At 32.4% G+C, this 12,018-nt stretch overlaps 1 protein-coding gene across 2 annotated transcripts in view; it reads left to right on the top strand.

Moving 5' to 3' along the window:
* The window catches only part of LOC110036507 (50S ribosomal protein L30), a 16,129-nt gene extending 11,010 nt beyond the window's left edge, over positions 1-5,119 (top strand). For both annotated transcript variants that reach the window (XR_002295235.1, XM_020740970.1), the window contains one exon: positions 4,947-5,119. The gene's annotated coding sequence lies outside the window, so the exon portion shown is untranslated. The remainder of the gene's footprint in view (positions 1-4,946) is intronic.
* Positions 5,120-12,018: the final 6,899 nt, after the last annotated feature.

Below are 12,018 nucleotides of genomic sequence, written 5' to 3'. Positions count from 1 at the left end.
CTTTTAACTCAATTCTTTTTGAATGCAACCATTTATGGGTTCGGGGAATTTTTTTTTTTCTGATTTACTTTTTATGACGTACTGATCATCTTCAAATTACTTCTTTAAAATGAAGATCTATTAACTGAGTAAAATGTTTTTAAAGGGAGAAATTACACGTCTGTGATATGAATTAAAAATTTGCAATGCAATTTAATGTAAAATGAGCTAGCGCTTTAGATTTTTCTTTTCTAAGCAGAAAATCCTCTTGTTTAGTTTGTATTCTTGTTAAGGATACTTATTATTTTGGGGCATTTATATACATACTGCACAATTCCTTTTTATTTATATATCCAACACTTAAAATTTTCTTTTTTACATTTATACCATCCTAATCTGTTACATTACGTAGAAAGACCACAATTTTAACTTTTAAAATGTGAAATATTGTTTTCGTACATAGTTAAAGTGGTATATAGATATATATATACACACAGAGAGAGAGAGAAGTTATTCTTTCCAACTGCTTCTTTTACTGATAATATCTGTTTGAAATTTTTCCAATGATTAAACATTTGTATTCAAATAAGAAGCACTAGAAATGGTGCTGGTGTAAGTATATATTAGAGTTTGATAGAATTTGAGATAGAGTTATAACACTTAAAATTGTTGTTGATATCAAGATTTTTAATGTTATAAGCGTTTATGCTCCTCAAGTAGGTTTAGATATAGATTCTAAAGGAAATTTCTGGAATGACCTAGAAGAATTAATACAAATGATACTCCTTGAAGAAATAAATTTTATTGGAAGTGATGTAAATGGACATGTTGGTAGAGTGGTAAAAGATTTTGGAAATATTTATAGCGGCTAAGATTTTGGAGTGATTAATGAAGAAGGTAGAGTCATATTAGATTTTGCTTTGGTGTATAATTTTATTATTACTAATATTTTATTAATAAAAGAGATGTGCATATTATTACTTTTACAAACGGATCTAATAAAGCACAAATTGATTATCTTCTTATAAGAAGAAGAGATCGCCGAGAATGTATAGATTGTAAAATCATTTCATGTGAGAATTTAAATACATAACATTAATTATTAGTTCTGGATTTTAAGAGTTTAAGATAGAGATTATTATGAATCATTGCCATAGAATTAGATGAGACACTTGAAAGGCATAAAATTTTCTTATGAGTAAACTTGAAGGTTTTAAGATTTTGGATGTTATTGAAGAAGCAAATTTTATATGGGATAAAGTAACAAACACTATTAAACAAATGACAAAAGATTTACTTGGAGAATCAAAATAAAATGTTTCTATAAATAAAATTGTTGGTGGTGGAATAATAATACACAAGAAAAGATAAATTATAAAAAAGTTGTGTTATAAAATTGGTTTAAATGTAAAAGTTTAGAGAACTGAGAAAATTATAGGGTGACCCATAAGGAGTTCAAGAGAACAATTTGTGATGCTAAAAATTTTATTTTTAGTGATTTTTATAATATATTAGATAATAAGAGCTGGGGCGGAACCGACCCTTTTTTTAAAGGGGGCAACTGCCCTTCTAGACCCAACGTGGGAAGAAACTATAACAATAAAGGGCAACGTGATATTTCAGGAGGGGCAAAATGCCAAAATGCCCTCTCATACAAGTAAAAATCTGAATTTGAGGGGGGCTACTTGGGTTCACTCTTAAATAAGAGAGTGAAAAATATGTGTAAACTAGCTAAAAAAAGAAAGTAAAGATTTAACTCAAGTAAAGTGTATTAAAGATGAAAATAAAAAAAACATTTTTTTATTAGAGGAAGATATTAAACATAGGTGGGTGAGTCATCTTGATAAATTTTTCAAAGAAATTTCTGAAAATAAGATCGATCTTAGTGATATTGATATCATTAATAATAATAATAAATATTTTATTTTTACCGTCACATTAGTAAAAAAGAAGTTGGTGAAGTTTTAAATAAAACAAATGGTGGAAAATCAATATGACTTGATGATATCCCAATTGAAGTGTGGAAATATTTAGGAGATTGGGGAGTTTCTTGACTTACTAAGCTCTTTAATATTATTTTAGAAACTAAAAAGATTCCCGACGAGTGAAGGAAGAGTATTTTGGTTTCCATTTTTATGAGTAGAGGGGATGCACAAGAGAGCCAAAATATAGAGGAATTAAGTTGATGTGTTATACTTTAAAGTTATGGGAGAGGATAATTGAACATCGTTTAAGACATTTTACTAAGATTTCTCATAATCACTTTGGATTCATGTTGGGCAGGTCTACTATGGAAGTTATATATGTATTGAGAGTTTGATGGAGAAGTAAAGAGAGAATGAGGAGGATCTACTTATGATTTTTATAGATATAGAAATGGCTTATGATAAGGTTCCAAGAGAAGTCGTTTGGAGAGCTTTAGAGAAGAAAGGTGATGATATGATTTACATTCAAATCATTAAAGTCATATATACTGGATCTGTTACTTCTGTTTGAACGGAATGAAGATTGACCAAGTATTTTCCTATTTTAGTTGGATTACATTAAGGATTTACTTTAAGTCTATATCCTTTTGTTTTAGTTATGGATGCTCTTATCTTTAGTTATGGATGCTCTTATCGATGCTCTTATCGGACATTTACAGGAGAATGTACCTTGATGTATGCTTTTTGCTGATGATATCTTTTTTGTGGATATGACTAGAGAAAAAGTTCAGGAAAAAATTGAATTATGGAGGTCTACATTGGAGTCTAAAGGTTTTCTTTTGAGTAGAACTAAATTGAATACATGAAATGAAATTTTAGTAGTAGTAGATCTAGTTGTAGAGTTGTAATTATGGGTGATCAAATTATTAAAATGTGTGCAAGTTTTAGATATTTCGGGTTAATTGTTCAAAGTGATGGTGATGTTATTAGTAGAATTCAAGTTGGTTGGTTGAAGAGGAGGAATGCGTCGGGCATGTTGTGTGATAGAAAAGTAATGTTTAATCTGAAAGGAAAATTTTATAAGATAATGTTATAAGATAATGTTATAAGATAATGGTGAGACTTGCAATGCTCTATGGCACAGAATGTTGGCCTTCAAAAGAGAAGCATAAAACAAAGTTAAGTGTTGCTGAGATGAGTGCGCATACCGTGACCTGTTGGTAGAGCAACCTCTCTGAAAGTCATAAGTCCTCTTAGGTCACGGGTTCGAATTCCCCCGTGTTTTCGAATATTTAGCACATCTAGGGATGGTCAGGGCTCGTCTAATAGCGTTCGGCCATTCTTTTTGAAAAAAAAAAAAATAGTGTTGCTGAGATGAGAATGCTTAGGTGGATGAGTAGCTTGACATTTAGAGACAAAATGCGAAATGAATATATCCGTGATAAGGTTAGTGTAGCTCCAGTGGTGGACAATAATAGCGAGAGTCGTCTTAGAGGGTTTGCTTACATTAAATACCTACCATTTGATAATCCGGTTAGGAGAGTTGATGTTTTAGATTCCACTTATGCTAAGAAAGATGGGTAGACCTAAAAAGACTTGGGCATATTGTATAAAAAATAATCTTAATCTATTAGAATTAAATGAAAATATGGTATTTGATAGGACACAATAGAGAAAAAGGATTCATGTAGCCAACCCCACTTAGTAGAATAAAGGCTTGTTGTTGTTCTTACTGTTTGTTTTTGTTGTTGTACTTGTGAATAGTTGCGGATTCACTTGCCGGAGTAGTTTTTTAAATTCATGGTTTAGCAGTTTATATCCGTGAAATAGCTAATATTCATGTAATTTCAAATAATTGGGGCACTAAATTGCATTTTGGTACCTGTAATAATGATGATGGTTCGTAATTTTCTTCATGTAGTTTTATTTTATGTTGATTGTAAAGGTTTTGTTATTATGTTTAAGATTTTTGAGAGAACTCGATCTGTATTGCTGACACCAATTAGCTGCTTACATGTCCTTTCAAATATTTGATTGATTATCTGGTTCCTTGATGTTATCACGATATCTTCATGAATCTGTTTATTCTGTTTCAGATAAGTACTTGGTTGGGAGTATTGGGAGCGACTATTTTTCTGTTGGGAGGCATTTAGATACATACCACACATATTTTTATATATTTACATATCAGAGTTACATTTGAATTTTTTACATTTGTGACACGCAAATGTTTGATATCATATAAAAAATATTATTATTTAAGAAGTGGAACAAGCCTTTGTAAGCATAGATAAAGTAGTATATATGTAAAAAATCAGTGATTAGGTGTAGATATATAAATACATAAGAATTTTGTGGTATGCATGCAAATCTTCCCAACCTTTTTATCATTTTGGGAAATTTGAGACAATCATTTTTAGTATTTTGGGAGTTTAAGTTTTATAACATCAATGTTAATCATCCATCAGCATCCTTGTTTTCATTTTTTATTTTTTTATTTTTTTGGTGTTGAGTCTTTATTTAAAAAATTTTCAATATATTTAAAAGGAAGACATGCTCATGATCTATTTGCATTACTTGTTATTTTTTAATTAAATAATTGCAATACCAGACCATTTTAGTAAAATTTATTGAATGAAGCGTCGCTTCTTGTTCTTGGAATCACCCATTCCATGATCTATCACCTATTCGATGTATTATTAAATAAGTTGGGTGTGATATTATTTATATTGTAAAATTTTTTAAAAATTATGGGTTTGTTTGGAATTAATTTTGTTTTTTTTTTAAATATTTATGTTTAGGGTGTTTTTTATATGTTTTTTCTTTAATTATTTTTTAAAATAAATTGACAGAATTATGAAAATATTGTTTTGAGTGTTTTAAAAAATAAGTTAAATATGGTTCAAATCAAAATATAAATAAAATAAAATAAAAATAAAATATAAAAGTGCCTAAGAAAATGTATTATTTTTTATATTATTATTTTTTTAATATTTCTTGTACTTGATAAATCAATAATTGTACTGTGACTTACTGATGCAGGAATTGCTCGTTGGATGAATTGCTGGACAAATTGGGTGAGCTAATAGTTTTGTAAGAGTTCCTTGTCCTTCTTGAAGCCTGCTCTCTATTGTTGGACAATCTTATCTGCATTGGCAATTAGAAGAATCATTGATCATGATTCAATTCTTCTTATAGTGTAAATTACTTTTTAATTCTTTGTTCTGGATTAGCATTTTTTTTGTTTTTAATTTCTGTTAACATAGCTTGCTTCTTTGCGCGTAGATGTTAAGACTCCAGGATGTTTTGAAAAAACATGCATACATAATCTTTTTTTCTTAATGTATTTGCATGTCTAATGCCTAAATTTTTATATTTATGCTTGTAATATTTAGGTGTCAGACTTATGCCTGAAAAATGTATATTTCACTTTTAAAATATTGATGATTATGATATTTTTGATGTGATGCTAAAATTTTGGAGTGCTATATGTAAATATGAAATTGTTATAGATATAAGTTGATCAAATATAATTAAATTTATTTTTGAAATGATGAGTATAAATGGCATCTATGCATACAATTTTGTTTAGGAACATTAAATTTGTTTCTTCTTATGATTATTCTATTTTTTGCTTATCAAATATTAAATTTATCTTATGTTATGACATTTCATCCACAACTGTGGTTTAATGTATAGCATAAATATTTTTTAGTCCAACAAAATAAATTTGGAAAGTTCTTCAATTCAAGTTTTGAAGTTGTAAATGTGTGTTGGATGGCAAACTCTTGTGCTGTTATTTCATAAATGATAAGTGAAATGTTAAGAGCTTGTTTGGGGTCAATTTTTGTTTTTTTTTTATTTTTTATTTTTATTTTTTGCTTTATAAATATGTACACCAAATTCAAAGGGAGAGGAGTGATTCACCAAAATCAATCTTTGGTCTCACCTAAAGCTTTCTCTACACTAATTAACCCTAAAATTAACATGAACCTTAAACACATTAGGGTTGCTCTAAAAATTGAAATCACCAGGGGTTGCCAAAATTTAATTGGGCTCAAATCAACTTGAGTCAATTACGGAACAATTGAGCTCATCGCAATACAACCTACTTTGGTTCAAGGTGATTAACACTTGTAACCACTTATGAATCAAATTTTCATTAGGGAGGCAACCTTTATAATTAACCTAATTATTTAATTAGGATAATCATAAGGGCCCATTAAACCTAATCTTTGGCGTTAAACCTAAAGACACTTAGGTGAGCCTATGGCCCATTCTCCATGGGTTAGCCATGACACATGACAAACATGACCTTAATGACTGACACATCGATGGCACAAAAGATTAAAATAAATTATTTTGGCATAAATCCAAACACTAAAAGACAACCTTTGCACATTTAACCAAAATGCTACCACACTGCACCTAGGTCAATCCCGCCCAAATCACTTCATGGTGGGTCATTGCAAACCATTTCTGAGCCCAACCACCTTACCAAAAGCTCCCCCAATCCCCTCCCACCTTAAGCATGCCATGTTCTTCCCCGTTGGAGCGTCCATGGTCAAAGAACTTCAAAAATGGAGAAAAGAACCTTTACTTTTGCCCAACTCATTTTCGTTCCTCTTCTCATCCTCTGAGGAATAGCCAGACACTCCCATGCATGCCAGAGATCTCCCCCATGGCCTCCCACAGCTATTTAAAGAGCGCAACCGGAGAGCTCCTCACACGCACCCAACTACCTAGCCATCCACTTAAGTCCCTTGCTCCCAACACAAAAAGCATTCCCACTGACCAGAGCGACCCATCCCCACCATCCTTAGGCCATCTCCACCACCACACAGACCTAATTTCATAATTGAAATCCAAGATAATTTTTAGCCTTGACATTGACTACATCAAAACTCCAATCTAACCCTCCCATTAGCATCACAAGGCTCCAAGACATCTTCCCCACTCAAAATCTGAGTTTTGCGTGCTCCGTAATCTACTCCAACACCAACCCGAGCAACCACTTGGTCTAGCTCATAGCTATGGCCAATTTCAGTGTGAATCGAAGGGGAAGCTTCGTGACACCATGGCGATCGTCTTTGTCAAGCCCAATCGAGGCCTCGCCTCTTGGGATAAGGTAATGTCTTGAATTACCTAAAATGGCTCTCAGTTTGGTCTTTTATGAAGAAAATGAACAATGCATGTGCACTTAACTAAATAGGTATGTTCTTCTCACTTAGATGAAGCTATAGGATCAAACCCCATGTGATTTGGTTGTGTAGTGCGAGATCTTAAGGTTTGATTGTGGACGGTGCTCGGTCTTCTGCTCCATGGGTATGATAAACGGATGCCATCCGTTTTCGTTTATTTGAAACGAATGGTGGGGATCGCGCTAAGGCAGTGGATCCTGCGGAGCGAAACACCAGACTATGAGCCACCTCAGCGCTTACATGGAAGTGTGGCGAATCGCAGAGTGCCATGTGGGAGTTCGGAGCGTCTGAGAATCGCATTAGACCCGCGTGTTTAAGTGAAAAATTTGTGATTTTCTAAATTATTTAATTCCATTACATACATTCTAAATTTAAAAATTCATAACTTAGAAAAATTACAAAAATAAAATAATGGACTCAGTGAAAACAGGAAAAAATAAAAAAATAATAAAAATAATCAACTTATTTTTAATTTTAAATTAATTAGATATCCCAGGGGCATTTAAATTATTAAAAATTAAATATGACATATAAATATATGAAATTTTCAGGGATTATTCCCTCTATAATTAGTGACTTTCCTCCGTAACATTAAAATGACTAATTTTCTGTCAAAATTTTAATTATTTTGAAATATAATTATAAAAAAATATAAATCAAAATGGAAATTCAGAATGAAATTTAGGGTGGTAACTCTAAATATTAAAATGATAATATTCACCTTTGAAAAGTTAAAAACAAAATTAGAACATACAGATAAAATTAAGAAAAAATGTAAAATTTGTATTTTTGCCCATGTTGTTTCCAAAACCTAAGTTAAACATAAAAATTAACTAGAAAACCTTTTGAGATCACTTCTTAATGAAGATATTAAAAGGCTAACCTCATCATTATGGAATCTTCTTAATGAACCAACTTTGAATTTGACCTAGGTCTAACCCAAATTAGACTTTTAACCTAACTCAACTTAAACTTAAATTCAATCCTGACTTTAAGTTAAACTTAGGTGGAGCCCCAATCTAAACCTAACTCGAACTAAATCCGACTCTGAACTCAGCCCAGGTCTAATCCGACCTACACTTAACCCAGTTCAAGCTTTAAATCTAACCTAAGTTTGGTCTAATCCAACATAGACCTGACTTAATTTAACTCAAAATTTAAACCTATTATAGGTCTAAACCAACATAGACCAAATTAAATTAAGAGTTTGGTCTAACCCAACCTAGACCTGACCTAATTTAACTCAAACTTTAAACCTACCTTGGGTCTAACCCAAGTTAAACCTAATTAAGATTTGAGTTAGTTTAACCCAACCTGGACCTGACTTAATGTAACTTACAGCTGTCTTAAGTCTAATCTAACTTAGAACTAACTAAATTGAGATTGGATTCAGGTCTAGCCTAACCAAGACCTAACTAAACCAAATCTTAAATTCAGCCTAAGTCTAATCCAATTTAGCCATCCTAATTCAAACCCTAAACCTAAAAAAATAAAAAATAAAATCCTTACTCAACTCTAACACAATATAGGCTTGAGTTAACCAAACCCTAAAACTACAACTCACCTCGAGTCTAGTTCAACTTAAACTTGACTCAACCATGTTCAACCTCAATCTAAACTTGGGTCAACCCGACTTAACTCGGGTTCACCCAAATCAACTTAACTAAACTTGGGTGAACCCAACCTAACTCAAGTTAACCTAAATCAACTTAAACCAATCCCGCATCAACCCGACATAACTCAGGTTAACATAAATTAACATAAAACAAACTTGATTCAATCTGACCTAACTCGGGTTAACCCAAATCAACTTAAATCAAACTCGGGTCAACCCGACCTAATTCGGGTTAACCCAAACCCACTAAGGGTCAACCAGACTTAACTCAGTTCAACCTAATTCAACTTAAATCAAACCTGGATCAACCCGAGCTAACTCGGGTTAACCCAAATCAACTTAAATCAAAGCTGTATCAACCTAACCTAACTCGGGTTAACTTAAACCAACTTAATCGAACCTCGGGTCAACCAGACCTAACTCGGTTTAACCTTTACCAGCTTAAAATGAATATGGGACAACCCGACTTAACTCGAGTTAACCCAAATCAACCTAAATCAAACTCAGGTCAACCTAAATTTCGGCTAACCCAAACCCACTGAGAGTCAACCTATCTTAACTCAAATCAACCCAATTCAACCTTAATCGATTTTGGGTCGACCCCACCTAACTCGGGTTAACCTAAATCAACTTAAATCAAACCTGGATCAACTTGACCTAACTCGGGTTAAACCAAAACAATTTAAAGCAAACATCAGGTCAACCTGACCTAACTCGAGTTAACCTAAAATAGCTTAAAATGAACTTGGGTCAACCCGACCTAACTCGAGATAACCTAAATTGACTCGAATCAATTTTGAGTCAACCTCACTTAGCCCAATTTAAACTTAAGTGACCTAAGTTAACAAGTGTTTGACTTCTTTGAAGAGAATAAAAACACACTTAGCACATATTGGAGATGATATGTGTTGAAATGCAAAAAAAAAAAAAAGAAAGACAACATAAAAATCACCATAAAGATTATTAAATTTTAAACTTCAATCATAAAATGCAACCTAGTTTGAGGAGGAATTTCGGAGGAGGCAACTTATGACTGCTAACGAAATATCTTCCAGTCACTTGTGACAAGTCGAACTGCAAACCCAATGACTCAGGGAGGACAGAACCATGGGAGGATTTAAAAATCAAAATCAAAATGAAAATCACAAAAAAAAAAATTAATCAGCTATGTAAGCAACCTAAATTTCCAACCTTCTAAAATCCAAAAAAAACATTATAACTTAAATGAAACCTTAATGAATAAACATCACCGAACACAACTTTAACCCTGCCACCTTAGTCTATGAAGATCTCTTGGACGATGTAACCCATGATTGCTTACAGGAATCTTCTAGTCGAAGCTAGCTTGACTGTCACTCCAGACTAAGTAAATCAGGGAAATCGACAACCCCAGGATGACACAAAGTCATGGGCATATTGATCAGGTTGTCCTAACTTAATTAAATAATAACCATCTAAAAATTTTTATGCTAACTCATGTTTTGCAAAGCTACCGAATACAAAATACAAGATGCCGCCTTAGATTTACTTTACATGTTATTTTAGGTGTGTTAACTCTATTTTACAGGGATGATGACCCGATCCGCAATTACGCAAATATTTTTACTCCAAAAGATTATCAAAATTTTGGCCCAAATTATATTTAGCGGCTATTGTGAATACATAAAATGATCTAGAAATTATATGATAAGCCTTCACACTAGACGTACTACCCAAGTATACGCATCATTTCAAGTAATATAAGATTTTCCTCAAAACCCCAGTATTGATCTCATGATAAAAGTTGATAACTTTATGTATTTGACTAAGAAAAACTTTTACTTTAAACGGTAGAATATATTCTATGAAAATATGAAAAGTAAAGTTTACTAATTCCTACAAGTGCAACTTAAAAGTAAATGCAGGGATTCAAAAATAACTAAAATTAGAAAATTCAAGATCTGTAAGGAGACTTTCTCCTTACAAATAATTCATAATCAGTGTAGGGTTGCAAATGTTTAGAAGTTTAACTGATGTATTGTGACAAATAAGAACAAATATATTTTTTACCTCTTCCGAGCATAAAGAACATTGGTTAATCTAAAGTTGGTGTCGGCATGTATAGTACTGCTGGGTAGGTTTTGGCTTCTCACCTCTAGAATATCATTGTGCCCTCTCTATAGGACCTACCAGTGACCCTTAGTTCAAACTCTAGACTAAATTGATAAAAGAATTTAGTCTGTCACTCTAGAAACATCAATTATACGCTCACCAATTCTTATTTCCCTATCTATTTGCAGTTTCCTCGGGCGATCACCATGGCTCTTTCCAAAATGAAACGTGGTACTCAAAAGTTGGAGAAATCTTAGCCCTATCAGGTTGTAAGTTTCTCAACAAGTTTTACAAAACAAATGGCTAGTTTGCAAAGTAAATGAAGAATCAGTGAAAATATCATCACGAATTTTGGAATAAAAGAAGTTCTAAACAAATCAAATCCACCACATAATTACTTCTTATTGTAAGAAGAAAGAGGAAAACTACTCAAAATTCATGGAGATGACAAAACAAAACATATTTATAAAACTCAAATCTAAAATACAAAAGAAAAGATTCAAATACTTATCTCAACTCTTTCCTCAAGCACTCATCTGAAGTTCCCTGACTTCTCTAACTCCACAAGACTCACAATAGTTCAGAAATCACAAAGGCTCACCAAACCTCACTATTGTGGCCGCCCACTCTATATGGGTTCCACCCTTTCTCAAAACGACTCCAAGACTCCCCTTTCCAGAATTAATCTCAATATACAGAGCTTCGAAAATCACCAAGGGTTTCTTTAGACATCTCTTCAAAATTTTTCTATATTCAATGAATATATGTGTAGTCGTCTCTGGCGGCCAGGCGCCAGCCTCAAATTCCATCTGGCAGTCAGGCGTCAGTTCGGTTGTTTTTGGCAATTGTCTTAATTTGGCCCATTTTCTCCTTTTTGATGTATTTTTGCTCTTTTTTTGCTCTTAAAATTTTTTCTTGCACCTTTAACCAGCAAACACAAAAAAAATATCTTTCATTAAAGCATAATATCCTAAAAAAAGGGTATAAAATGTGCTAATGAAATAAACAATTTTAAGGCGCATCAATTCTCCCAAACATAAACGTTACTTGTTCTCAAGTAATCGTTTTACTAAATAAAACATTATAACATGTGATAGTGGGTTTCACTTAAAGATTCTTATAGATTTTAACTTAAAAATGTGATAGTAGAACTTAAGAAAATTGTTAATAACTTGGTTAGAGCCAAAGTACAAGAATCTTCAATAGT

Source organism: Phalaenopsis equestris, unplaced genomic scaffold, assembly GCF_001263595.1.
Source record: "Phalaenopsis equestris unplaced genomic scaffold, ASM126359v1 Scaffold207535, whole genome shotgun sequence".
Taxonomy (NCBI): Eukaryota; Viridiplantae; Streptophyta; class Magnoliopsida; order Asparagales; family Orchidaceae; genus Phalaenopsis; species Phalaenopsis equestris.
This window is presented reverse-complemented; position numbering and strand designations above follow the sequence as displayed.